Raw genomic sequence first — 26,837 nt, forward strand, 5'->3', positions numbered from 1 at the left:
GGGGGCCTGAAGGAGGCTGCCCCTGCACTGCTGGGTGGTGGGGTGATAGGGGACATGAGTGGGGGCCTGGTGGAGGCTGCCCCTGGTGGCTGGGGGGTGGGGGTGTTGGGAGACATGAGTGGGGGCCTGGTGGAGGCTGCCCCTGCACTGCTGGGGGATGCGGGTGCAGGGAGACATGAGTTGGACATGAGTGGGGGCCTGGTTTAGGCTGCCCCTGGTGGCTGGGGTGGGGGTGGTGGGAGACATGGGTGGGGGCCTGGTGGAGGGTGCCCCTGGTGGCTGGGGGTGGGGGTGATGGGAGACACGAGTGGGGGGCTGGTGGAGGCTGCCCCTGCATTGCTGGGGGGTGGGGGTGATAGGGGACATGAGTGGGGGCTGGTGGAGGGTGCCCCTGGTGGCTTGGGGGTGGGTGTGATAGGGGACATGAGTGGGGGACTGGTGGAGGCTGCCCCTGCACTGCTGGGGGGTGGGGGAGATAGGGGACATGAGTGGGGGCCTGGTGGAGTCTGCCCCTGCACTGCTGGGGGGTGGGGGTGGTGGGAGACAAGAGTGGGGGCCTGGTGGAGGCTGCCCCTGCACTGCTGGCGGGTGGGGGTGATAGGGGACATGAGTGGGGGCCTGGTGGAGGCTGCCCCTGGTGGCTGGGGGGTGGGGGTGGTGGGAGACATGAGTGGGGGCCTGGTGGAGGCTGCCCCTGCACTGCTGGGGGGTGGGGGTGCAGGAAGACATGAGTTGGACATGAGTGGGGCCCTGGTGGAGGCTGCCCCTGCACTGCTGGGGTGTGGGGGTGGTGGGAGACATGAGTGGGGCCCTGAAGGAGGCTGCCCCTGCACTGCTGGGCGGTGGGGGTGATAGGGGACATGAGTGGGGGCCTGGTGGAGGCTGCCCCTGGTGGCTGGGGGGCAGGGGTGGTGGGAGACATGAGTGGGGGCCTGGTGGAGGCTGCCCCTGCACTGCTGGGGGGTGCGGGTGCAGGGAGACATGAGTTGGACATGAGTGGGGGCCTGGTGGAGGCTGCCCCTGGTGGCTGGGGGTGGGGGTGGACGGAGACATGGGTGGGGGCCTGGTGGAGGGTGCCCCTGGTGGGTGGGGGTGATGGGAGACACGAGTGGGGGCCTTGTGGAGGCTGCCCCTGCATTGCTGGGGGGTGGTGGTGCAGAGAGACATGAGTTGGACATGAGTGGGGGTCTGGTGGAGGCTGCCTCTGGTGGCTGGGGGGTGGGGTGGTGGGAGACATGAGTGGAGGCCTGGTGGAGGCTGCCCCTGGTGGCTGGGGTGTGGGGGTGGTGGGAGACATGAGTGGGGGCCTGGTGGAGGCTGCCCCTGCACTGTTGGGGGGTGGGGGTGATGGGAGACATGAGTGGGGGGCTGGTGGAGGCTGCCCCTGCACTGCTGGGGGGTGGGGGTGATAGGGGACATGAGTGGGGGCCTGGTGGAGGCTGCCCCTGCACTGCTGGGGGTGGGGGTGATGGTAGACATGAGTGGGGGCCTGGTGGAGGCTGCCCCTGTTGGTTGGGGGGTGGGGGTGGTGGGAGACATGAGTGGGGGCCTGGTGGAGGCTGCCCCTGGTGGCTGGGGGGTGGGGGTGGTGGGAGACATGAGTGGGGGCCTGGTGGAGGCTGCCCCTGCACTGCTGGGGGGTGGGGGTGATAGGGGACATGTGTGGGGGCCTGGTGGAGGCTGCCCCTGGTGGCTGTGGGGTGGGGGTGATGGGAGACATGAGTGGGGGCCTGGTGGAGGCTGCCCCTGCACTGCTGGGGGGTGGGGGTGATAGGGGACATGAGTGGGGGCCTGATGGAGGCTGCCCCTGCACTGCTGGGGGATGGGGGTGGTGGGAGACATGATTGGGGGCCTGATGGAGGCTGCCCCTGCACTGCTGAGGGGTGGGGGTGATATGGGACATGAGTGGGGGCCTGGTGGAGGCTGCCCCTGGTGGCTGGGGGGTGGTGGTGGTGGGAGACATGAGTGGGGGCCTGGTGGAGGCTGCCCCTGCACTGCTGGGGGGTGGGGGTGATGGGAGACATGAGTGGGGGCCTGGTGGAGGCTGCCCCTGCACTGCTGGGGGGTGGGGGTGCAGGGAGACATGAGTTGGACATGAGTGGGGGCCTGGTGGAGGCTGCCCCTGGCGGCTGGGGGGTGGTGGTGGTGGGAGACATGAGTGGGGGCCGGGTGGAGGCTGCCCCTGGTGGCTGGGGGCTGGGGGAGGTGGGAGACATGAGTAGGGGCCTGGTGGAGGCTGCCCCTGCACTGCTGGGGGGTGGGGGTGATAGGGGACATGAGTGGGGGCCTGGTGGAGGCTGCCCCTGCACTGCTGGGGGGTGGGGGTGATGGGAGACATGAGTGGGTGCCTGGTGGCAGCTGCCCCTGCACTGCTGGGGGGTGGGGGAGATAGGGGACATGAGTGGGGGCCTGGTGGAGGCTGCCCCTGGTGGCTGGGGGGTGGGGGTGGTGGGAGACATGAGTGGGGGCCTGGTGGAGGCAGCCCCTGCACTGCTGGGGGGTGGGGGTGATGGGAGACATGAGTGGGGGCCTGGTGGAGGCTGCCCCTGGTGGCTGGGGGGTGGGGGTGATGGGAGACATGTGTGGGGGCCTGGTGGAGGCTGCCCCTGCACTGCTCGGGGGTGGGGGTGATAGGGGACATGAGTGGGGGCCTGGTGGAGGCTGCCCCTGTTGGCTGGGGGGGTGGGTGTGGTGGGAGACATGAGTGGGGGCCTGGTGGAGGCTGCCCCTGGTGGCTGGGGGCTGGGGGTGGTGGGAGACATGAGTGGGGGCCTGGTGGAGGCTGCCCCTGCACTGCTGGGGGGTGGGGGTGATAGGGGACATGCGTGGGGGCCTGGTGGAGGCTGCCCCTGGTGGCTGTGGGGTGGGGGTGATGGGAGACATGAGTGGGGGCCTGGTGGAGGCTGCCCCTGCATGGCTGGGGGGTGGGGGTGATAGGGGACATGAGTGGGGGCCTGGTGGAGGCAGCCCCTGCACTGCTGGGGGGTGGGGGTGGTGGGAGACATGAGTGGGGGCCTGATGGAGGCTGCCCCTGCACTGCTGGGGGGTGGGGGTGGTGGGAGACATGAGTGGTGGCCTGGTGGAGGGTGCCCCTGCACTGCTGGGGGGTGGGGGTGATAGGGGACATGAGTGGGGGCCTGGTGGAGGTTGCCCCTGGTGGCTGGGGGCTGGGGGTGGTGGGAGACATGAGTGGGGGCCTGGTGGAGGCTGCCCCTTCATTGCTGGGGGTGGGGTGCAGGGAGACATGAATTGGACATGAGTGGGGACCTGGTGGAGGCTGCCCCTGCACTGCTGGGGGGGGGGTGGTGGGAGACATTAGTGGGGGCCTGGTGGAGGCTGCCCCTGCACTGCTGGGGGGTGGGGGTGATAGGGGACATGAGTGGGGCCTGGTGGAGGCTGCCCCTGGTGGCTGGCGGGTGGGGGTGATAGGGGACATGAGTGGGGGCCTGGTGGAGGGTGCCCCTGGTGGCTGGGGGGTGGGGGTGGTGGGAGACATGAGTGGGGGCCTGGTGGAGGCTGCCCCTGCACTGCTGGGGGGTGGGGGCGATAGGGGACATGAGCGGGGGCCTGGTGGAGGGTGCCCCTGGTGGCTGGGGGGTGGGGGTGATAGGGGACATGAGTGGGGGCCTGGTGGAGGCTGCCCCTGCACTGCTGGGGGGTGGGGTGATAGGGGACATGAGTGGGGGCCTGGTGGAGGTTGCCCCTGGTGGCTGGTGGGTGGAGGTGATGGGAGACATGGATGTGGGCCTGTTGGCGGCTGCCCCTGCACTGATGGGGGGTGTGGGTGATAGGGGACATGCGTGGGGGCCTGGTGGAGGCTGCCCCTGGTGTCTGGGGGGTGAGGGTGGTGGGAGACATGAGTGGGGGCCTGGTGGAGGCTGCCCCTGGTGGCTGGGGGTTGGGGGTGATGGGAGACATGAGTGGGGGCCTTGTGGAGGCTGCCCCTGCACTGCTGGGGGGTGGGGGTGATAGGGGACATGAGCGGGGGCCTGGTGGAGGCTGCCCCTGGTGTCTGGGTGGTGGGGGGGTGGGAGACATGAGTGGGGGCCTGGTGGAGGCTGCCCCTGCACTGCTGGGGGGTGGGGGTGATGGGAGACATGAGTGGGGGCCTGGCGGAGGCTGCCCCTGTTGGTTGGGGGGTGGGGGTGGTGGGAGACATGAGTGGGTGCCTGGTGGAGGCTGCCCCTGGTGGCTGGGGGGTGGGGGTGGTGGGAGACATGAGTGGGGGCCTGGTGGAGGCTGCCCCTGCACTGCTGGGGGGTGGGGGTGATAGGGGACATGTGTGGGGGCCTGGTGGAGGCTGCCCCTGGTGGCTGTGGGGTGGGGGTGATGGGAGACATGAGTGGGGGCCTGGTGGAGGCTGCCCCTGCACTGCTGGGGGGTGGGGGTGATAGGGGACATGAGTGGGGGTCTGGTGGAGGCTTCCCCTGCACTGCTGGGGGTTGGGGGTGGTGGGAGACATGATTGGGGGCCTGATGGAGGCTGCCCCTGCACTGCTGAGGGCTGGGGGTGATATGGGACATGAGTGGGGGCCTGGTGGAGGCTGCCCCTGGTGGCTGGGGGGTGGGGGTGGTGGGAGACATGAGTGGGGGCCTGGTGGAGGCTGCCCCTGCACTGCTGGGGGCTGGAGGTGATGGGAGACATGAGTGGGGGCCTGGTGGAGGCTGCCCCTGCACTGCTGGGGGGTGGGGGTGCAGGGAGACATGAGTTGGACATGAGTGGGGGCCTGGTGGAGGCTGCCCCTGGTGGCTGGGGGGTGGGGGTAGTGGGAGACATGAGTGGGGACCGGGTGGAGGCTGCCCCTGGTGGCTGGGGGGTGGGGGAGGTGGGAGCCATGAGTAGGGGCCTGGTGGAGGCTGCCCCTGCACTGCTGGGGTATGGGGGTGATAGGGGACATGAGTGGAGGCCTGGTGGAGGCTGCCCCTGGTGGCTGGGGGGTGGGGGTGATGGGGGACATGAGTGGGGGCCTGGTGGAGGCTGCCCCTGCACTGCTGGGGGGTGGGGGTGGTGGGAGACATGAGTGGCGGCCTGATGGAGGAGGCCCCTGCACTGCTGAGGGGTGGGGGTGATAGGGGACAATAGTGGGGGCCTGGTGGAGGCTGCCCCTGGTGGCCTGGGGGTGGGGGTGATAAGGGACATGAGTGGGGGCCTGGTGGAGACTGCCCCTGAACTGCTGGGGGGTGGGGTTGGTGGGAGACATGAGTGGGGGCCTGATGGAAGCTTGCCCCTACACTGCTGGTGGGTGGGGGTGATAGGGGACTTGAGTGGGTGCCTGGTGGAGGGTGCCCCTGGTGGCTGGGGGGAGGGGGTGATTGGGGACATGAGTGGGGGCCTGGTGGACGCTGCCCCTGCACTCCTGGGGGTGGGGGTGATAGGGGACTTGAGTGGGGGCCTGGTGGAGGCTGCCCCTGCACTGCTGCGGGGTGGTGGTGGTGGGAGACATGAGTGGGGTCCTGGTGGAGGCTGCCCCTGCACTGCTGGGGGCTGGGGGTGATAGGGGACCTGAGTGGGGGCCTGGTGGAGGTTGCCCCTGGTGGCTGGGGGCTGGGGGTGGTGGGAGACATGAGTGGGGGCCTGGTGGAGGCTGCCCGTGCACTGCTGGGGGGTGGGGGTGGTGGGAGACATGGGTGGGGGCCTGGTGGAGGCTGCCCCTGCACTGCTGGGGGGTGGGGGTGATGGGAGACATGAGTGGGGGCCTGGTGGAGGCTGCCCCTGCACTGCTGGGGGGTGGGGGTGCAGGGAGACATGAGTTGGACATGAGTGGGGGCCTGGTGGAGGCTGCCCCTGGCGGCTGGGGGGTGGGGGTGGTGGGAGACATGAGTGGGGGCCGGGTGAAGGCTGCCCCTGGTGGCTGGGGGGTGGGGGAGGTGGGAGACATGAGTAGGGGCCTGGTGGAGGCTGCCCCTGCACTGCTGGGGGGTGGGGGTGATAGGGGACATGAGTGGGGGCCTGGTGGAGGCTGCCCCTGCACTGCTGGGGGGTGTGGGTGATGGGAGACATGAGTGGGGGCCTGGTGGCGGCTGCCCCTGCACTGCTGGGGGGTGGGGGAGATAGGGGACATGAATGGGGGCCTGGTGGAGGCTGCCCCTGGTGGCTGGGGGGTGGGGGTGGTGGGAGACATGAGTGGGGGCCTGGTGGAGGCTGCCCCTTCACTGCTGGGGGGTGGGGGTGATGGGAGACATGAGTGGGGGCCTGGTGGAGGCTGCCCCTGGTGGCTGGGGGGTGATGGGAGACATGAGTGGGGGCCTGTTGGAGGCTGCCCCTGCACTGCTGGGGGGTGGGGGTGATAGGGGACATGAGTGGGGGCCTGGTGGAGGCTGCCCCTGTTGGCTGGGGGGTGGGTGTGGTGGGAGACATGAGTGGGGGCCTGGTGGAGGCTGCCCGTGGTGGCTGGGGGGTGGGGGTGGTGGGAGACATGAGTGGGGGCCTGGTGGAGGCTGCCCCTGCACTGCTGGGGGGTGGGGGTGATAGGGGACATGCGTGGGGGCCTGGTGGAGGCTGCCCCTGGTGGCTGTGGGGTGGGGGTGATGGGAGACATGAGTGGGGGCCTGGTGGAGGCTGCCCCTGCACGGCTGGGGGGTGGGGGTGATAGGGGACATGAGTGGGGGCCTGGTGGAGGCAGCCCCTGCACTGCTGGGGGGTGGGGGTGGTGGGAGACATGAGTGGGGGCCTGATGGAGGCTGCCCCTGCACTGCTGGGGGGTGGGGGTGGTGGGAGACATGAGTGGTGGCCTGGTGGAGGGTGCCCCTGCACTGCTGGGGGGTGGGGGTGATAGGGGACATGAGTGGGGGCCTGGTGGAGGTTGCCCCTGGTGGCTGGGGGCTGGGGGTGGTGGGAGACATGAGTGGGGGCCTGGTGGAGGCTGCCCCTTCATTGCTGGGGGTGGGGTGCAGGGAGACATGAGTTGGACATGAGTGGGGACCTGGTGGAGGCTGCCCCTGCACTGCTGGGGGGTGGGGGTGGTGGGAGACATTAGTGGGGGCCTGGTGGAGGCTGCCCCTGCACTGCTGGGGGGTGGGGGTGATAGGGGACATGAGTGGGGCCTGGTGGAGGCTGCCCCTGGTGGCTGGGGGGTGGGGGTGATAGGGGACATGAGTGGGGGCCTGGTGGAGGGTGCCCCTGGTGGCTGGGGGGTGGGGGTGGTGGGAGACATGAGTGGGGGCCTGGTGGAGGCAGCCCCTGCACTGCTGGGGGGTGGGGGCGATAGGGGACATGAGCGGGGGCCTGGTGGAGGGTGCCCCTGGTGGCTGGGGGGTGGGGGTGATAGGGGACATGAGTGGGGGCCTGGTGGAGGCTGCCCCTGCACTGCTGGGGGGTGGGGGTGATAGGGGACATGAGTGGGGGCCTGGTGGAGGCTGCCCCTGGTGGCTGGTGGGTGGGGGTGATGGGAGACATGGATGTGGGCCTGTTGGCGGCTGCCCCTGCACTGATGGGGGGTGTGGGTGATAGGGGACATGCGTGGGGGCCTGGTGGAGGCTGCCCCTGGTGTCTGGGGGGTGAGGGTGGTGGGAGACATGAGTGGGGGCCTGGTGGAGGCTGCCCCTGCACTGCTGGGGGGTGGGGGTGATGGGAGACATGAGTGGGGGCCTGGTGGAGGCTGCCCCTGGTGGCTGGGGGTTGGGGGTGATGGGAGACATGAGTGGGGGCCTGGTGGAGGCTGCCCCTGCACTGCTGGGGGGTGGGGGTGATAGGGGACATGAGTGGGGGCCTGGTGGAGGCTGCCCCTGGTGTCTGGGGGGTGGGGGGGTGGAAGACATGAGTGGGGGCCTGGTGGAGGCTGCCCCTGCACTGCTGGGGGGTGGGGGTGATGGGAGACATGAGTGGGGGCCTGGCGGAGACTGCCCCTGTTGGTTGGGGGGTGGGGGTGGTGGGAGACATGAGTGGGGGCCTGGTGGAGGCTGCCCCTGGTGGCTGGGGGGTGGGGGTGGTGGGAGACATGAGTGGGGGCCTGGTGGAGGCTGCCCCTGCACTGCTGGGGGGTGGGGGTGATAGGGGACATGTGTGGGGGCCTGGTGGAGGCTGCCCCTGGTGGCTGTGGGGTGGGGGTGATGGGAGACATGAGTGGGGGCCTGGTGGAGGCTGCCCCTGCACTGCTGGGGGGTGGGGGTGATAGGGGACATGAGTGGGGGTCTGGTGGAGGCTTCCCCTGCACTGCTGGGGGTTGGGGGTGGTGGGAGACATGATTGGGGGCCTGATGGAGGCTGCCCCTGCACTGCTGAGGGCTGTGGGTGATATGGGACATGAGTGGGGGCCTGGTGGAGGCTGCCCCTGGTGGCTGGGGGGTGGGGGTGGTGGGAGACATGAGTGGGGGCCTGGTGGAGGCTGCCCCTGCACTGCTGGGGGCTGGGGGTGATGGGAGACATGAGTGGGGGCCTGGTGGAGGCTGCCCCTGCACTGCTGGGGGGTGGGGGTGCAGGGAGACATGAGTTGGACATGAGTGGGGGCCTGGTGGAGGCTGCCCCTGGTGGCTGGGGGGTGGGGGTAGTGGGAGACATGAGTGGGGGCCGGGTGGAGGCTGCCCCTGGTGGCTGGGGGGTGGGGGAGGTGGGAGACATGAGTAGGGGCCTGGTGGAGGCTGCCCCTGCACTGCTGGGGTGTGGGGGTGATAGGGGACATGAGTGGAGGCCTGGTGGAGGCTGCCCCTGCACTGCTGGGGGGTGGGGGTGATGGGGGACATGAGTGGGGGCCTGGTGGAGGCTGCCCCTGCACTGCTGGGGGGTGGTGGGAGACATGAGTGGCGACCTGATGGAGGAGGCCCCTGCACTGCTGAGGGGTGGGGGTGATAGGGGACAATAGTGGGGGCCTGGTGGAGGCTGCCCCTGGTGGCCTGGGGGTGGGGGTGATAAGGGACATGAGTGGGGGCCTGGTGGAGACTGCCCCTGCACTGCTGGGGGGTGGGGTTGGTGGGAGACATGAGTGGGGGCCTGATGGAAGCTTGCCCCTACACTGCTGGTGGGTGGGGGTGATAGGGGACTTGAGTGGGTGCCTGGTGGAGGGTGCCCCTGGTGGCTGGGGGGAGGGGGTGATGGGGGACATGAGTGGGGGCCTGGTGGACGCTGCCCCTGCACTCCTGGGGGTGGGGGTGATAGGGGACATGAGTGGGGGCCTGGTGGAGGCTGCCCCTGCACTGCTGGGGGGTGGTGGTGGTGGGAGACATGAGTGGGGTCCTGGTGGAGGCTGCCCCTGCACTGCTGGGGGCTGGGGGTGATAGGGGACCTGAGTGGGGGCCTGGTGGAGGTTGCCCCTGGTGGCTGGGGGCTGGGGGTGGTGGGAGACATGAGTGGGGGCCTGGTGGAGGTTGCCCCTGCACTGCTGGGGGGTGGGGGTGATAGGGGACATGAGTGGGGGCTGGTGGAGGGTGCCCCTGGTGGCTTGGGGGTGGGTGTGATAGGGGACATGAGTGGGGGCCTGGTGGAGGCTGCCCCTGCACTGCTGGGGGGTGGGGGAGATAGGGGACATGAGTGGGGGCCTGGTGGAGTCTGCCCCTGCACTGCTGGGGGGTGGGGGTGGTGGGAGACATGAGTGGGGGCCTGGTGGAGGCTGCCCCTGGTGGCTGGGGGGTGGGGGTGGTGGGAAACATGAGTGGGGGCCTGGTGGAGGCTGCCCCTGCACTGCTGGGGGGTGGGGGTGCAGGAAGACATGAGTTGGACATGAGTGGGGCCCTGGTGGAGGCTGCCCCTGCACTGCTGGGGTGTGGGGGTGGTGGGAGATATGAGTGGGGCCCTGAAGGAGGCTGCCCCTGCGCTGCTGGGCGGTGGGCGTGATAGGGGACATGAGTGGGGGCCTGGTGGAGGCTGCCCCTGGTGGCTGGGGGGTGGGGGTGGTGGGAGACATGAGTGGGGGCCTGGTGGAGGCTGCCCCTGCACTGCTGGGGGGTGCGGGTGCAGGGAGACATGAGTTGGACATGAGTGGGGGCCTGGTGGAGGCTGCCCCTGGTGGCTGGGGGTGGGGGTGGTGGGAGACATGGGTGGGGGCCTGGTGGAGGGTGCCCCTGGTGGCTGGGGGGTGGGGGTGATGGGAGACACGAGTGGGGGCCTGGTGGAGGCTGCCCCTGCATTGCTGGGGGGTGGGGGTGCAGAGAGACATGAGTTGGACATGAGTGGGGGTCTGGTGGAGGCTGCCCCTGGTGGCTGGGGGGTGGGGGTGGTGGGAGACATGAGTGGAGGCCTGGTGGAGGCTGCCCCTGGTGGCTGGGGGGTGGGGGTGGTGGGAGACATGAGTGGGGGCCTGGTGGAGGCTGCCCCTGCACTGTTGGGGGGTGGGGGTGATGAAAGACATGAGTGGGGGCCTGGTGGAGGCTGCCCCTGCACTGCTGAGGGGTGGGGGTGATAGGGGACATGAGTGGGGGCCTGGTGGAGGCTGCCCCTGGTGGCTGGGGGGTGGGGGTGATAGGGGTCATGAGTGGGGGCCTGGTGGAGGCTGCCCCTGCACTTCTGGGGGGTGGTGGTGCAGGGAGACATGAGTTGGACATGAGTGGGGGCCTGGTGGAGGCTGCCCCTGGTTGCTGGGGGGTGGGGGTGGTGGGAGACATGAGTGGGGGCCGGGTGGAGGCTGCCCCTGGTGGCTGGGGTGTGGGGGAGGTGGGAGACATGAGTAGGGGCCTGGTGGAGGCTGCCCCTGGTGGCTGGGGGGTGGGGGTGATGGGGGACATGAGTGGGGGCCTGGTGGAGGCTGCCCCTGCACTGCTGGGGGGTGGGGGTGGTGGGAGACATGAGTGGGGGCCTGATGGATGCGGCCCCTGCACTGCTGAGGGGTGGGGGTTGATAGCGGACATGAGTGGGGGCCTGGTGGAGGGTGCCCCTGGTGGCTGGGGGGTGGGGGTGATAGGGGACATGAGTGGGGGCCTGGTGGAGGCTGCCCCTGCACTGCTGGGGGTGGGGGTGATAGGGGACATGAGTGGGGGCCTGGTGGAAGCTGCCCCTGCACTGCTGGGGGGTGGGGGTGGTGGGAGACATTAGTGGGGGCCTGGTGGAGGCTGCCCCTGCACTGCTGGGGGGTGGGAGTGATAGTGGACATGAGTGGGGGCCTGGTGGAGGCTGCCCCTGGTGGCTGGGGGGTGGGGGTGAGAGGGAACATGAGTGGGGGCCTGGTGGAGGGTACCCCTGATGGTTTTTTGGGAGACATGAGTAGGGGCCTGGTGGAGGCTGCCCCTGCACTGCTGGGGGGTGGGGGTTATAGGGGACATGAGTGGGGGCTGGTGGAGGGTGCCCCTGGTGGCTTGGGGTGGGGGTGATAGGGGACATGTGTGGGGGCCTGGTGGAGGCTGCCCCTGCACTGCTGGGGGGTGGGGGAGATAGGGGACATGAGTGGGGGCCTGGTGGAGTCTGCCCCTGCACTGCTGGGGGGTGGGGGTGGTGGGAGACATGAGTGGGGGCCTGGTGGAGGCTGCCCCTGCACTGCTGGCGGGTGGGGGTGATCGGGGACATGAGTGGGGGCCTGGTGGAGGCTGCCCCTGGTGGTTGGGGTGGGGGTGGTGGGAGACATGAGAGGGGGCATGGTGGAGGCTGCCACTGCAATGCTGGGGGGTGGGGGTGCAGGAAGACATGAGTTGGACATGAGTGGGACCCTGGTGGAGGCTGCCCCTGCACTGCTGGGGTGTGGGGGTGGTGGGAGACATGAGTGGGGGCCTGAAGGAGGCTGCCCCTGCACTGCTGGGCGGTGGGGTGATAGGGGACATGAGTGGGGGCCTGGTGGAGGCTGCCCCTGGTGGCTGGGGGGTGGGGGTGGTGGGAGACATGAGTGGGGGCCTGGTGGAGGCTGCCCCTGCACTGCTGGGGGGTGCGGGTGCAGGGAGACATGGGTTGGACATGAGTGGGGGCCTGGTTTAGGCTTCCCCTGGTGGCTGGGGTGGGGGTGGTGGGAGACATGGGTGGGGGCCTGGTGGAGGGTGCCCCTGGTGGCTGGGGGTGGGGGTGATGGGAGACACGAGTGGGGGCCTGGTGGAGGCTGCCCCTGCATTGCTGGGGGGTGGGGGTGATAGGGGACATGAGTGGGGGCTGGTGGAGGGTGCCCCTGGTGGCTTGGGGGTGGGTGTGATAGGGGACATGAGTGGGGGCCTGGTGGAGGCTGCCCCTGCACTGCTGGGGGGTGGGGGAGATAGGGGACATGAGTGGGGGCCTGGTGGAGTCTGCCCCTGCACTGCTGGGGGGTGGGGGTGGTGGGAGACAAGAGTGGGGGCCTGGTGGAGGCTGCCCCTGCACTGCTGGCGGGTGGGGGTGATAGGGGACATGAGTGGGGGCCTGGTGGAGGCTGCCCCTGGTGGCTGGGGGGTGGGGGTGGTGGGAGACATGAGTGGGGGCCTGGTGGAGGCTGCCCCTGCACTGCTGGGGGGTGGGGGTGCAGGAAGACATGAGTTGGACATGAGTGGGGCCCTGGTGGAGGCTGCCCCTGCACTGCTGGGGTGTGGGGGTGGTGGGAGACATGAGTGGGGCCCTGAAGGAGGCTGCCCCTGCACTGCTGGGCGGTGGGGGTGATAGGGGACATGAGTGGGGGCCTGGTGGAGGCTGCCCCTAGTGGCTGGGGGGCGGGGGTGGTGGGAGACATGAGTGGGGGCCTGGTGGAGGCTGCCCCTGCACTGCTGGGGGGTGCGGGTGCAGGGAGACATGAGTTGGACATGAGTGGGGGCCTGGTGGAGGCTGCCCCTGGTGGCTGGGGGTGGGGGTGGAGGGAGACATGGGTGGGGGCCTGGTGGAGGGTGCCCCTGGTGGCTGGGGGGTGGGGGTGATGGGAGACACGAGTGGGGGCCTGGTGGAGGCTGCCCCTGCATTGCTGGGGGGTGGGGGTGCAGAGAGACATGAGTTGGACATGAGTGGGGGTCTGGTGGAGGCTGCCTCTGGTGGCTGGGGGGTGGGGGTGGTGGGAGACATGAGTGGAGGCCTGGTGGAGGCTGCCCCTGGTGGCTGGGGGGTGGGGGTGGTGGGAGACATGAGTGGGGGCCTGGTGGAGGCTGCCCCTGCACTGTTGGGGGGTGGGGGTGATGGGAGACATGAGTGGGGGCCTGGTGGAGGCTGCCCCTGCACTGCTGGGGGGTGGGGGTGATAGGGGACATGAGTGGGGGCCTGGTGGAGGCTGCCCCTGGTGGCTGGGGGGTGGGGGTGATAGGGGTCATGAGTGGGGGCCTGGTGGAGGCTGCCCCTGCACTGTTGGGGGGTGGGGGTGCAGGGAGACATGAGTTGGACATGAGTGGGGGCCTGGTGGAGGCTGCCCCTGGTGGCTGGGGGGTGGGGGTGGTGGGAGACATGAGTGGGGGCCGGGTGGAGGCTGCCCCTGGTGGCTGGGGTGTGGGGGAGGTGGGAGACATGAGTAGGGGCCTGGTGGAGGCTGCCCCTGGTGGCTGGGGGGTGGGGGTGATGGGGGACATGAGTGGGGGCCTGGTGGAGGCTGCCCCTGCACTGCTGGGGGGTGGGGGTGGTGGGAGACATGAGTGGGGGCCTGATGGAGGCGGCCCCTGCACTGCTGAGGGGTGGGGGTTGATAGCGGACATGAGTGGGGGCCTGGTGGAGGCTGCCCCTGGTGGCCTGGGTGTGGGGGTGATAGGGGACATGAGTGGGGGCCTGGTGGAGACTGCCTCTGCACTGCTGGTGGGTGGGGGTGGTGGGAGACATGAGTGGGGTCCTGATGGAGGCTGCCCCTGCACTGCTGGGGGGTGGGGGTGATAGGGGACTTGAGTGGGGGCCTGGTGGAGGGTGCCCCTGGTGGCTGGGGGGTGGGGGTGATAGGGGACATGAGTGGGGGGCTGGTGGAGGCTGCCCCTGCACTGCTGGGGGTAGGGGTGATAGGGGACATGAGTGGGGGCCTGGTGGAGGCTGCCCCTGCACTGCTGGGGGGTGGGGGTGGTGGGAGACATTAGTGGGGGCCTGGTGGAGGGTGCCCCTGCACTGCTGGGGGGTGGGGGTGATAGTGGACATGAGTGGGGGCCTGGTGGAGGCTGCCCCAGGTGGCTGGGGTGTGGGGGTGAGAGGGAACATGAGTGGGGGCCTGGTGGAGGGTACCCCTGATGGCTGGGGGGTGGGGGTGGTGGGAGACATGAGTAGGGGCCTGGTGGAGGCTGCCCCTGCACTGCTGGGGGGTGGGGGTGATAGGGGACATGAGTGGGGGCTGGTGGAGGGTGCCCCTGGTGGCTTGGGGGTGGGGGTGATAGGGGACATGTGTGGGGGCCTGGTGGAGGCTGCCCCTGCACTGCTGGGGGGTGGGGGAGATAGGGGACATGAGTGGGGGCCTGGTGGAGTCTGCCCCTGCACTGCTGGGGGGTGGGGGTGGTGGGAGACATGAGTGGGGGCCTGGTGGAGGCTGCCCCTGCACTGCTGGCGGGTGGGGGTGATAGGGGACATGAGTGGGGGCCTGGTGGAGGCTGCCCCTGGTGGTTGGGGTGGGGGTGGTGGGAGACATGAGAGGGGGCATGGTGGAGGCTGCCCCTGCACTGCTGGGGGGTGGGGGTGCAGGAAGACATGAGTTGGACATGAGTGGGACCCTGGTGGAGGCTGCCCCTGCACTGCTGGGGTGTGGGGGTGGTGGGAGACATGAGTGGGGGCTTGAAGGAGGCTGCCCCTGCACTGCTGAGCGGTGGGGTGATAGGGGACATGAGTGGGGGCCTGGTGGAGGCTGCCCCTGGTGGCTGGGGGGTGGGGGTGGTGGGAGACATGAGTGGGGGCCTGGTGGAGGCTGCCCCTGCACTGCTGGGGGGTGCGGGTGCAGGGAGACATGAGTTGGACATGAGTGGGGGTCTGGTTTAGGCTGCCCCTGGTGGCTGGGGTGGGGGTGGTGGGAGACATGGGTGGGGGCCTGGTGGAGTGTGCCCCTGGTGGCTGGGGGTGGGGGTGATGGGAGACACGAGTGGGGGCCTGGTGGAGGCTGCCCCTGCATTGCTGGGGGGTGGGGGTGCAGAGAGACATGAGTTGGACATGAGTGGGGGCCTGGTGGAGGCTGCCCTTGGTGGCGGGGGGTGGGGGTGGTGGGAGACATGAGTGGGGGCCTGGTGGAGGCTGCCCCTGGTGGCTGGGAGGTGGGGGTGGTGGGAGACATGAGTGGGGGCCTGGTGGAGGCTGCCCCTGCACTGTTGGGGGGTGGGGTGATGGGAGACATGAGTGGGGGCCTCGTGGAGGCTGCCCCTGCACTGCTGGGGGGTGGGGGTGATAGGGGACATGAGTGGGGGCCTGGTGGAGGCTGCCCCTGGTGGCTGGGGGGTGGGGGTGGTGGGAGACATGAGTGGGGGCCTGGTGTAGGCTGCCCCTGCACTGCTGGGGGGTGGGGGTGATAGGGGACACGAGTGGGGGCCTGGTGGAGGCTGCCCCTGCTGGCTGGGGGGTGGGGGTGGTGGGATACATCAGCGGGGGCCTGGTGGAGGCTGCCCCTGGTGGCTGGGGGGTGGGGGTGGTGGGAGACATGAGTGGGGGCCTGGTGGAGGCTGCCCCTGCACTGCTGGGGGGTGGGGTTGATAGGGGACATGCGTGGGGGCCTGGTGGAGGCTGCCCCTGGTGGCTGTGGGGTGGGGGTGATGGGAGACATGAGTGGGGGCCTGGTGGAGGCTGCACCTGCACTGCTGGGGGGTGGGGGTGATAGGGGACATGAGTGGGGGCCTGGTGGAGGCTGCCCCTGCACTGCTGGGGGGTGGGGGTGGTGGGAGACATGAGTGGGGGCCTGGTGGAGGCTGCCCCTGCACTGCTGGGGGTGGGGGTGATAGGGGACATGCGTGGGGGCCTGGTGGATGCTGCACCTGGTGGCTGAGGGGTGGGGATGGTGGGACACATGAGTGGGGGCCTGGTGGAGGCTGCCCCTGCACTGCTGGGGGGTGGGGGTGCAGGGAGACATGAGTTGGACATGAGTGGGGGCCTGGTGGAGGCTGCCCCTGCACTGATGGGGTGTGGGGGTGGTGGGAGACATGAGTGGGGGCCTGCTGGAGGCTGCCCCTGCACTGCCGGGTGGTGGGGGTGTTAGGGGACATGAGTGGGGGCCTGGTGGAGGCTGCCCCTGGTGGCTGGGGGTTGGGGGCGATAGTGGACATGAGTGGGGGCCTGGTGGAGGGTGCCCCTGGTGGCTGGGGGGTGGGGTTGGTGGGAGACATGAGTGGGGCCCTGGTGGAGGCTGCCCCTGCACTGCTGGGGGGTGGGGGTGATAGGGGACATGAGTGGGGGCTTGGTGGAGGGTGCCCCTGGTGGCTGGGGAGTGGGGGTGATAGGGGACATGAGTGGGGGCCTGGTGGAGGCTGCCCCTGCACTGCTGGGGGGTGGGGTGCAGGGAGGCATGTGTTGGACATGAGTGGGGGCCTGGTGGAGGCTGCCCCTGCACTGCTGGGGGGGGGGTGGGGGTGATAGGGGACATGAGTGGGGGCCTGGTGGAGGCTGCCCCTGGTGGCTGGGGGGTGGGGGTAGTGGGAGACATGAGTGGGGGCCTGGTGGAGGCTGCCCTGAACTGCTGGGGGGTGGGGGTGCAGGGAGACATGAGTTGGAGATGAGTGGGGGCCTGGTGGAGGCTGCCCCTGGTGGCTGGGGGGTTGGGTGGCGGGAGACATGGGTGGGGGCCTGGTGGAGGCTGCCCCTGGTGGCTGGGGGGTGGGGGTGATGGGAGACATGAGTGGGGGCCTTGTGGAGGCTGCCCCTGCACTGCTGGGGGGTGGGGGTTCAGGGAGACATGAGTTGGACATGAGTGGGGGCCTGGTGGAGGCTGCCCCTGGTGGCTGGGGGGTGGAGGTGGTGGGAAACATGAGTGGGGGCCTGGTGGAGGCTGCCCCTGGTGGCTGGGGGGTGGGGGTGGTGGGAGACATGAGTGGGGGCCTGGTGGAGGCTGCCCCTGCACTGCTGGGGGGTGGGGGTGATGGGAGACATGAGTGGGGGCCTGGTGGAGGCTGCCCCTGCACTGCTGGGGGGTGGGGGTGATAGGGGACATGAGTGGGGGCCTGGTGGAGGCTGCCCCTGGTGGCTGGGGGGTGCGGGTGATAGGGGACATGAGTTGGGGCCTGGTGGAGGCTGCCCCTGCACTGCTGGGGGGTGGGGGTGGTGGGAGACATGAGTGGGGGCCTGATGGAGGCTGCCCCTGCACTGCTGGGGGATGGGGTGATAGGGGACATGAGTGGGGGCCTGGTGGAGGCTGCCCCTGCACTGCTGGGGGGTGGTGGTAGACATGGGTGGGGGCCCGGTGGAGGCTGCCCCTGGTGGCTGGGGGGTGGGGGTGCAGGGAGACATGAGTGGGGGCCTGGTAGAGGCTGCCCCTGGTGGCTGGGGGGTGGGGGTGCAGGGAGACATGAGTGGGGGCCTGGTGGAGGCTGCCCCTGGTGGCTGGGGGATGGGGGTGCAGGGAGACACGAGTGGGGGCTTGGTGGAGGCTGCCCCTGCACTGCCGGGGGGTGGGGGTGGTGGGAGACATGAGTGGGGGCCTGGTGGAGGCTGCCCCTGCACTGCTGGGGGTTGGGGGTGGTGGTAGACATGAGTGGGGGTCTGGTGGAGGCTGCCCCTGGTGGCTGGGGGGTGGGGGTGGTGGGAGACATGAGTGGGGGCCTGGTGGAGGCTGCACCTGCACTGCTGGGGGGTGGGGGTGATGGGAGACATGAGTGGGGGCCTGGTGGAGGCTTCACCTGCACTGCTGGGGGGTGGGGGTGATGGGAGACATGAGTGGGGGCCTGGTGGAGGCTGCCCCTGCACTGCTGGGGGGTGGGGGTGCAGGGAGACATGAGTTGGATATGAGTGGGGGCCTGATGGAGGCTGCCCCTGGTGTCTGGGGGTTGGGGGTGGTGGTAAACATGAGTGGGGTCCTGGTGGAGACTGCCCCTGGTGGCTGGGGGGTTGGGGTGGTGGGAGACATGAGTGGGGGCCTGGTGGAGGCTTCCCCTGGGGTGGGGGTGGTGGGAGACATGAGTGGGGGCCTGGTGGAGGCTGCCCCTGCACTGCTGGGGGGTGAGGGTAATAGGGGACATGAGTGTGGGCCTGGTGGAGGGTGCCCCTGGTGGCTGGGTGGTGGGGGTGATAGGGGACATGAGTGGGGGCCTGGTGGAGGCTGCCCCTGCACTGCTGGGGGGTGGGGTGATAGGGGACATGAGTGGGGGCCTGGTGGAGGCTGTCCCTGCACTGCTGGGGGGTGGGGGTGGTGGGAGACATGAGTGGGGGCCTGGTGGAGGCTGTCCCTGCACTGCTGGGGGGTGGGGGTGATAGGGGACATGAGTGGGGGCCTGGTGGAGGCTGCCCCTGGTGGCTGGGGGATGGGGGTGGTGGGAGACATGAGTGGGGGTCTGGTGGAGGCTGCCCCTGCACTGCTGGTGGGTGGGGGTGCAGGGAGACACGAGTTGGACATGAGTGGGGGCCTGGTGGAGGCTGCCCCTGCACTGCTGGGGGGTGGGGGTGGTGGGAGACATGAGTGGGGGCCTGGTGGAGGCTGCCCCTGCACTGCTGGGGGTGGGGGTGATAGGGGACATGACTGGGGGCCTTGTGGAGGCTACCGCTGGTGGCTGGGGGGTTGGGGGTGGTGGCAGACATGAGTGGGGGCCTGGTGGAAGCTTCCCCTGCACTGCTGGGGGGTGGGGGTGCAGGGAGACATGAGTTGGACATGAGTGGGGGCCTGGTGGAGGCTGTCCCTGGTGGCTGGGGGGTGGGGGTGGAGGGAGACATGGGTGGGGGCCTGGTGGAGGCTGCCCCTGCATTGCTGGGGGGTGGGGGTGCAGAGAGACATGAGTTGGACATGAGTGGGGGCCTGGTGGAGGCTGCCCCTGCACTGCTGGGGGGTGGGGGTGATAGGGGACATGAGTGGGGGCCTGGTGGAGGCTGCCCCTGGTGGCTGGGGGGTGGGGGTGATGGGAGACATGAGTGGGGGCCTGGTGGCGGCTGCCCCTGCACTGCTGGGGGGTGGGGGTGATAGGGGACATGAGTGGGGGCCTGGTGGAGGCTGCCCCTGGTGGCTGGGGGGTAGGGGTGGTGGGGGACATGAGTGGGGGCCTGGTTGAGGCTGCCCCTGCACTGCTGGGGGGTGGGGGTGATGGGAGACATGAGTGGGGGCCTGGTGGAGGCTGCCCCTGGTGGCTGGGGGCTGGGGGCGATGGGAGACATGAGTGGGGGCCTGATGGAGGCTGCCCCTGCACTGCTGGGGCTTGGGGGTGATAGGGGACATGAGTGGGGGCCTGGTGGAGGCTGCCCCTGTTGGCTGGGGGGTGGGGGTGGTGGGAAACATGAGTGGGGGCCTGGTGGAGGCTGCCCCTGGTGGCTGGGGGGTTGGGGTGGTGGGAGACATGAGTGGGGGCCTGGTGGAGGCTTCCCCTGGGGTGGGGGTGGTGGGAGACATGAGTGGGGGCCTGGTGGAGGCTGCCCCTGCACTGCTGGGGGGTGAGGGTAATAGGGGACATGAGTGTGGGCCTGGTGGAGGCTGCCCCTGGTGGCTGGGGGGTGGGGGTGGTGGGAGACATGAGTGGGGGCCTGCTGGAGGCTGCCCCTGCACTGCTGGGGCATGGGGGTGATAGGGGACATGAGTGGGTGCCTGATGGAGGCTGCCCCTGCACTGCTGGGGGGTGGGGGTGATAGGGGACATGAGTGGGGGCCTGGTGGAGGGTGCCCCTGCACTGCTGGGGGGTGGGGGTGATAGGGGACATGAGTGGGGGCCTGGTGGAGGCTGCCCCTGCACTGCTGGGGGTGGGGGTGGTGGGAGACATGAGTGGGGGCCTGGTGGAGGCTGCCCCTGCAATGCTGGGGGGTGGGGGTGATAGCGGACATGAGTGGGGGCCTGGTGGAGTCTGCCCCTGGTGGCTGGGGGCTGGGGGTGGTGGGAGACATGAGTGGGGGCCTGGTGGAGGCTGCCCCTGCAGTGCTGGGGGGTGGGGGTGCCGGGAGACATGAGTTGGACATGAGTGGGGGCCTGGTGGAAGCTGCCCCTGCACTGCTGGGGGGTGGGGGTGGTGGGAGACATGAGTGGGGGCCTGGTGGAGGCTGCCCCTGCACTGCTGGGGGGTGGGGGTGATAGGGGACATGAGTGGGGGCCTGGTGGAGGCTTCCCCTGGTGGCTGGGGGGTGGGGGTGATGGGAGACATGAGTGGGGGCCTGGTGGAGGCTGCCCCTGCACTGGTGGGGGGTGGGGGTGCAGGGAGACATGAGTTGGACATGAGTGGGGGCCTGGTGGAGGCTGTCCCTGGTGGCTGGGGGTGGGGGTGGTGGGAGACATGGGTGGGGGCCTGGTGGAGGGTGCCCCTGGTGGCTGGGGGGTGGGGGTGATGGGAGACATGAGTGGGGGCCTGGTGGAGGCTGCCCCTGCACTGCTGGGGGGTGGCGGTGCAGGGAGACATGAGTTGGACATGAGTGGGGGCCTGGTGGAGGCTGCCCCTGGTGGCTGGGGGGTGGGGGTGGTGGGAGACATGAGTGGGGGCCTGGTGGAGGCTGCCCCTGGTGGCTGGGGGGTGGGGGTGGTGGGAGACATGAGTGGGGGCCTGGTGGAGGCTGCCCCTGCACTGCTGGGGGGTGGGGGTGATGGGAGACATGAGTGGGGGCCTGGTGGAGGCTGCCCCTGCACTGCTGGGGCGTGGGGGTGATAGGGGACATGAGTGGGTGCCTGATGGAGGCTGCCCCTGCACTGCTGGGGAGTGGGGGTGATAGGGGACATGTGTGGGGGCCTGGTGGAGGCTGCCCCTGCACTGCTGGGGGTGGGGGTGGTGGGAGACATGAGTGGGGGCCTAGTGGAGGCTGCCCCTGCACTGCTGGGGGGTGGGGGTGATAGCAGACATGAGTGGGGGCCTGGTGGAGTCTGTCCCTGGTGGCTGGGGGGTGGGGGTGGTGGGAGACATGAGTGGGGGCCTGGTGGAGGCTGCCCCTGCACTGCTGGGGGGTGGGGGTGCAGGGAGACATGAGTTGGACATGAGTGGGGGCCTGGTGGAAGCTGCCCCTGCACTGCTGGGGGGTGGGGGTGGTGGGAGACATGAGTGGGGGCCTGGTGGAGGCTGCCCCTGCACTGCTGGGGGGTGGGGGTGATAGGGGACATGAGTGGGGGCCTGGTGGAGGCTGCCCCTGGTGGCTGGGGGGTGGGGGTGATGGGAGACATGAGTGGGGGCCTGGTGGAGGCTGCCCCTGCACTGCTGGGTGGTGGGGGTGCAGGGAGACATGAGTTGGACATGAGTGGGGGCCTGGTTGAGGCTGTCCCTGGTGGCTGGGGGTGGGGGTGGTGGGAGACATGGGTGGGGGCCTGGTGGAGGGTGCCCCTGGTGGCTGGGGGGTGGGGGTGATAGGAGACATGAGTGGGGGCCTGGTGGAGGCTGCCCCTGCACTGCTGGGGGGTGGCGGTGCAGGGAGACATGAGTTGGACATGAGTGGGGGCCCGGTGGAGGCTGCCCCTGGTGGCTGGGGGGTGGGGGTGGTGGGAGACATGAGTGGGGGCCTGGTGGAGGCTGCCCCTGGTGGCTGGGTAGTGGGGGTGGTGGGAGACATGAGTGGGGGCCTGGTGGAGGCTGCCCCTCCACTGCTGGGGGGTGGGGGTGATGGGAGACATGAGTGGGGGCCTGGTGGAGGCTGCCCCTGCACTGCTGGGGGGTGGGAGTGATAGGGGGCATGAGTGGGGGCCTGGTGGAGGCTGCCCCTGCACTGCTGGGGGGTGGCGGTGATAGGGGACATGAGTGGGGGCCTGGTGGAGGCTGCTCCTGCACTGCTGGGGGGTGGGGGTGGTGCGAGACATGAGTGGGGGCCTGGTGGAGGCTGCCCCTGCACTGCTGGGGGGTGGGGGCGATAGGGGACATGAGTGGGGGCCTGGTGGATGCTGCCCCTAATGGGCGGTGGTGGGGGTGGTGGGAGACATGAGTGGGGGCCTGGTGGAGGCTGCCCCTGCACTGCTGGGGGTGGGTGTGGGGGTGGTGGGAGACATGAGTGGGGGCCTGGTGGAGGCTGCCCCTGCACTGCTGGGGGTGGGGGTGATAGGGGACATTAGTGGGGGCCTGGTGGAGGCTGCCCCTGGTGGCTGGGGGGTGGGGGTGATGGGAGACATGAGTGGTGGCCTGGTGGAGGCTGCCCCTGCACTGCTGGGGGGTGGGGGTGATAGGGGACATGAGTGGGGCTTGGTGGAGGGTGCCCCTGCACTGCTGGGGGGTGGGGGTGATAGGGGACATGAGTGGGGGCCTGGTGGAGGGTGCCCCTGGTGGCTGGGTGGTGGGGGTGATAGGGGACATGAGTGGGGGCCTGGTGGAGGCTGCCCCTGCACTGCTGGGGGGTGGGGTGATGATAGGGGACATGAGTGGGGGCCTGGTGGAGGCTGTCCCTGCACTGCTGGGGGGTGGGGGTGGTGGGAGACATGAGTGGGGGCCTGGTGGAGGCTGTCCCTGCACTGCTGGGGGGTGGGGGTGATAGGGGACATGAGTGGGGGTCTGGTGGAGGCTGCCCCTGGTGGCTGGGGGATGGGGGTGGTGGGAGACATGAGTGGGGGTCTGGTGGAGGCTGCCCCTGCACTGCTGGTGGGTGGGGGTGCAGGGAGACACGAGTTGGACATGAGTGGGGGCCTGGTGGAGGCTGCCCCTGCACTGCAGGGGGGGTGGGGGTGGTGGGAGACATGAGTGGGGGCCTGGTGGAGGCTGCCCCTGCACTGCTGGGGGTGGGGGTGATAGGGGACATGACTGGGGGCCTTGTGGAGGCTACCGCTGGTGGCTGGGGGGGTTGGGGGTGGTGGCAGACATGAGTGGGGGCCTGGTGGAAGCTTCCCCTGCACTGCTGGGGGGTGGGGGTGCAGGGAGACATGAGTTGGACATGAGTGGGGGCCTGGTGGAGGCTGTCCCTGGTGGCTGGGGGGTGGGGGTGGAGGGAGACATGGGTGGGGGCCTGGTGGAGGCTGCCCCTGCATTGCTGGGGGGTGGGGGTGCAGAGAGACATGAGTTGGACATGAGTGGGGGCCTGGTGGAGGCTGCCCCTGCACTGCTGGGGGGTGGGGGTGATAGGGGACATGAGTGGGGGCCTGGTGGAGGCTGACCCTGGTGGCTGGGGGGTGGGGGTGATGGGAGACATGAGTGGGGGCCTGGTGGCGGCTGCCCCTGCACTGCTGGGGGGTGGGGGTGATAGGGGACATGAGTGGGGGCCTGGTGGAGGCTGCCCCTGGTGGCTGGGGGGTAGGGGTGGTGGGGGACATGAGTGGGGGCCTGGTTGAGGCTGCCCCTGCACTGCTGGGGGGTGGGGGTGATGGGAGACATGAGTGGGGGCCTGGTGGAGGCTGCCCCTGGTGGCTGGGGGCTGGGGGCGATGGGAGACATGAGTGGGGGCCTGGTGGAGGCTGCCCCTGCACTGCTGGGGCTTGGGGGTGATAGGGGACATGAGTGGGGGCCTGGTGGAGGCTGCCCCTGTTGGCTGGGGGGTGGGGGTGGTGGGAGACATGAGTGGGGGCCTGGTGGAGGCTGCCCCTGGTGGCTGGGGGGTGGGAGACATGAGTGGGGGCCTGGTGGAGGCTGCCCCTGCACTGCTGGGGGTGATAGGGGACATGCGTGGGGCCTGGTGGAGGCTGCCGCTGGTGGCTGTGGGGTGGGGGTGATGGGAGACATGAGTGGGGGCCTGGTGGAGGCTGCCCCTGCACTGCTGGGGGGTGGGGGTGATAGGGGACATGAGTGGGGGACTGGTGGAGGCTGCCCTTGCACTGCTGGGGGGCGGGGGTGGTGGGAGACATGAGTGACGGCCTGGTGGAGGCTGCCCCTGCACTGCTGGGGGGTGGGGGTGATAGGGGACATGGGTGGGGGCCTGGTGGATGCTGCACCTGGTGGCTTGGGGGTGGGGGTGGTGGGAGACATGAGTGGGGGCCTGGTGGAGGCTGCCCCTGCACTGCTGAGGGGTGGGGGTGAAGGGAGACATGAGTTGGACATGAGTGGGGGCCTGGTGGAGGCTGCCCCTGCACTGCTGGGGGGTGGGGATAGTGGGAGACATGGTGGGGGCCTGGTGGAGGCTGCCCCTGCACTGCTGGGGTGTGGGGGTGATAGGGGACATGAGTGGGGGCCTGGTGGAGGCTGTCCTGGTGGCTGGGGGGTGGGGGTGATAGGGGCCATGAGTGGGGGCCTGGTGGAGGGTGCCCCTGGTGGCTGGGGGGTGGGGTTGGTGGGAGACATGAGTGGGGGGCTGGTGGAGGCTGCCCCTGCACTGCTGAGGGGTGGGGGTGATAGGGGACATGAGTGGGGGCTTGGAGGAGGGTGCCCCTGGTGGCTGGAGGTGGGGGTGATAGAGAACATGAGTGGGGGCCTGGTGGAGGCTGCCCCTGGTGTCTGGGGGTTGGGGGTGGTGGTAGACATGAGTGGGGTCCTGGTGGAGACTGCCCCTGGTGGCTGGGGGGTGGGGGTGGTGGGAGACATGAGTGGGGGCCTGGTGGATGCTTCCCCTGGGGTGGGGGTGGTGGGAGACATGAGTGGGGGCCTGGTGGAGGCTGCCCCTGCACTGCTGGGGCGTGGGGGTGATAGGGGACATGAGTGGGTGCCTGATGGAGGCTGCCCCTGCACTGCTGGGGGGTGGGGGTGATAGGGGACATGAGTGGGGGCCTGGTGGAGGGTGCCCCTGCACTGCTGGGGGGTGGGGGTGATAGGGGACATGAGTGGGGGCCTGTTGGAGGCTGCCCCTGCACTGCTGGGGGTGGGGGTGGTGGGAGACATGAGTGGGGGCCTGGTGGAGGCTGCCCCTGCACTGCTGGGGGGTGGGGGTGATAGCGGACATGAGTGGTGGCCTGGTGGAGTCTGCCCCTGGTGGCTGGGGGGTGGGGGTGGTGGGAGACATGAGTGGGGGCCTGGTGGAGGCTGCCCCTGCACTGCTGGGGGGTGGGGTGCAGGGAGACATGAGTTGGACATGAGTGGGGGCCTGGTGGAAGCTGCCCCTGCACTGCTGGGGGGTGGGGGTGGTGGGAGACATGAGTAGGGGCCTGGTGGAGGCTGCCCCTGCACTGCTGGGGGGTGGGGGTGATAGGGGACATGAGTGGGGGCCTGGTGGAGGCTGCCCCTGGTGGCTGGGGGGTGGGGGTGATGGGAGCCATGAGTGGGGGCCTGGTGGAGGCTGCCCCTGCACTGCTGGGGGGTGGGGGTGCAGGGAGACATGAGTTGGACATGAGTGGGGGCCTGGTGGAGGCTGTCCCTGGTGGCTGGGGGTGGCGGGAGACATGGGTGGGGGCCTGGTGGAGGGTGCCCCTGGTGGCTGGGGGGTGGGGGTGATGGGAGACATGAGTGGGGGCCTGGTGGAGGCTGCCCCTGCACTGCTGGGGGGTGGCGGTGCAGGGAGACATGAGTTGGACATGAGTGGGGGCCTGGTGGAGGCTGCCCCTGGTGGCTGGGGGGTGGGGGTGGTGGGAGACATGAGTGGGGGCCTGGTGGAGGTTGCCCCTGGTGGCTGGGGGGTGGGGGTGGTGGGAGACATGAGTGGGGGCCTGGTGGAGGCTGCCCCTGCACTGCTGGGGGGTGGGGGTGATGGGAGACATGAGTGGGGGCCTGGTGGAGGCTGCCCCTGCACTGCTGGGGCGTGGGGGTGATAGGGGACATGAGTGGGTGCCTGATGGAGGCTGCCCCTGCACTGCTGGGGGGTGGGGGTGATAGGGGACATGAGTGGGGGCCTGGTGGAGGCTGCCCCTGCACTGCTGGGGGTGGGGGTGGTGGGAGACATGAGTGGGGGCCTAGTGGAGGCTGCCCCTGCACTGCTGGGGGGTGGGGGTGATAGCAGACATGAGTGGGGGCCTGGTGGAGTCTGCCCCTGGTAGCTGGGGGGTGGGGGTGGTGGGAGACATGAGTGGGGGCCTGGTGGAGGCTGCCCCTGCACTGCTGGGGGGTGGGGGTGCAGGGAGACATGAGTTGGACATGAGTGGGGGCCTGGTGGAAGCTGCCCCTGCACTGCTGGGGGTTGGGGGTGGTGGGAGACATGAGTGGGGGCCTGGTGGAGGCTGCCCCTGCACTGCTGGGGGGTGGGGGTGATAGGGGACATGAGTGGGGGTCTGGTGGAGGCTGCCCCTGGTGGCTGGGGGTGGGGGTGATGGGAGACATGAGTGGGGGCCTGGTGGAGGCTGCCCCTGCACTGCTGGGGGGTGGGGGTGCAGGGAGACATGAGTTGGACATGAGTGGGGGCCTGGTGGAGGCTGTCCCTGGTGGCTGGGGGTGGGGGTGGTGGGAGACATGGGTGGGGGCCTGGTGGAGGGTGCCCCTGGTGGCTGTGGGGTGGGGGTGATGGGAGACATGAGTGGGGGCCTGGTGGAGGCTGCCCCTGCACTGCTGGGGGGTGGCGGTGCAGGGAGACATGAGTTGGACATGAGTGGGGGCCTGGTGGAGGCTGCCCCTGGTGGCTGGGGGGTGGGGGTGGTGGGAGATATGAGTGGGGGCCTGGTGGAGGCTGCCCCTGCACTGCTGGGGTGTGGGGGTGATAGGGGACATGAGTGGGGGCCTGGTGGAGGCTGTCCCTGGTGGCTGGGGGGTGGGGGTGATAGGGGACATGAGTGGGGGCCTGGTGGAGGCTGCCCCTGGTGGCTGGGGGGTGGGGTTGGTGGGAGACATGAGTGGGGGGCTGGTGGAGGCTGCCCCTGCACTGCTGAGGGGTGGGGGTGATAGGGGACATGAGTGGGGGCTTGGAGGAGGGTGCCCCTGGTGGCTGGAGGTGGGGGTGATAGGGAACATGAGTGGGGGCCTGGTGGAGGCTGCCCCTGGTGTCTGGGGGTTGGGGGTGGTGGTAGACATGAGTGGGGTCCTGGTGGAGACTGCCCCTGGTGGCTGGGGGGTGGGGGTGGTGGGAGACATGAGTGGGGGCCTGGTGGATGCTTCCCCTGGGGTGGGGGTGGTGGGAGACATGAGTGGGGGCCTGGTGGAGGCTGCCCCTGCACTGCTGGGGCGTGGGGGTGATAGGGGACATGAGTGGGTGCCTGATGGAGGCTGCCCCTGCACTGCTGGGGGGTGGGGGTGATAGGGG

The sequence above is a fragment of the Ambystoma mexicanum genome, chromosome 5p (genome assembly GCF_040938575.1).
Source record: "Ambystoma mexicanum isolate Mex_15411 chromosome 5p, UKY_AmexF1_1, whole genome shotgun sequence".
Classification (NCBI taxonomy): domain Eukaryota; kingdom Metazoa; phylum Chordata; class Amphibia; order Caudata; family Ambystomatidae; genus Ambystoma; species Ambystoma mexicanum.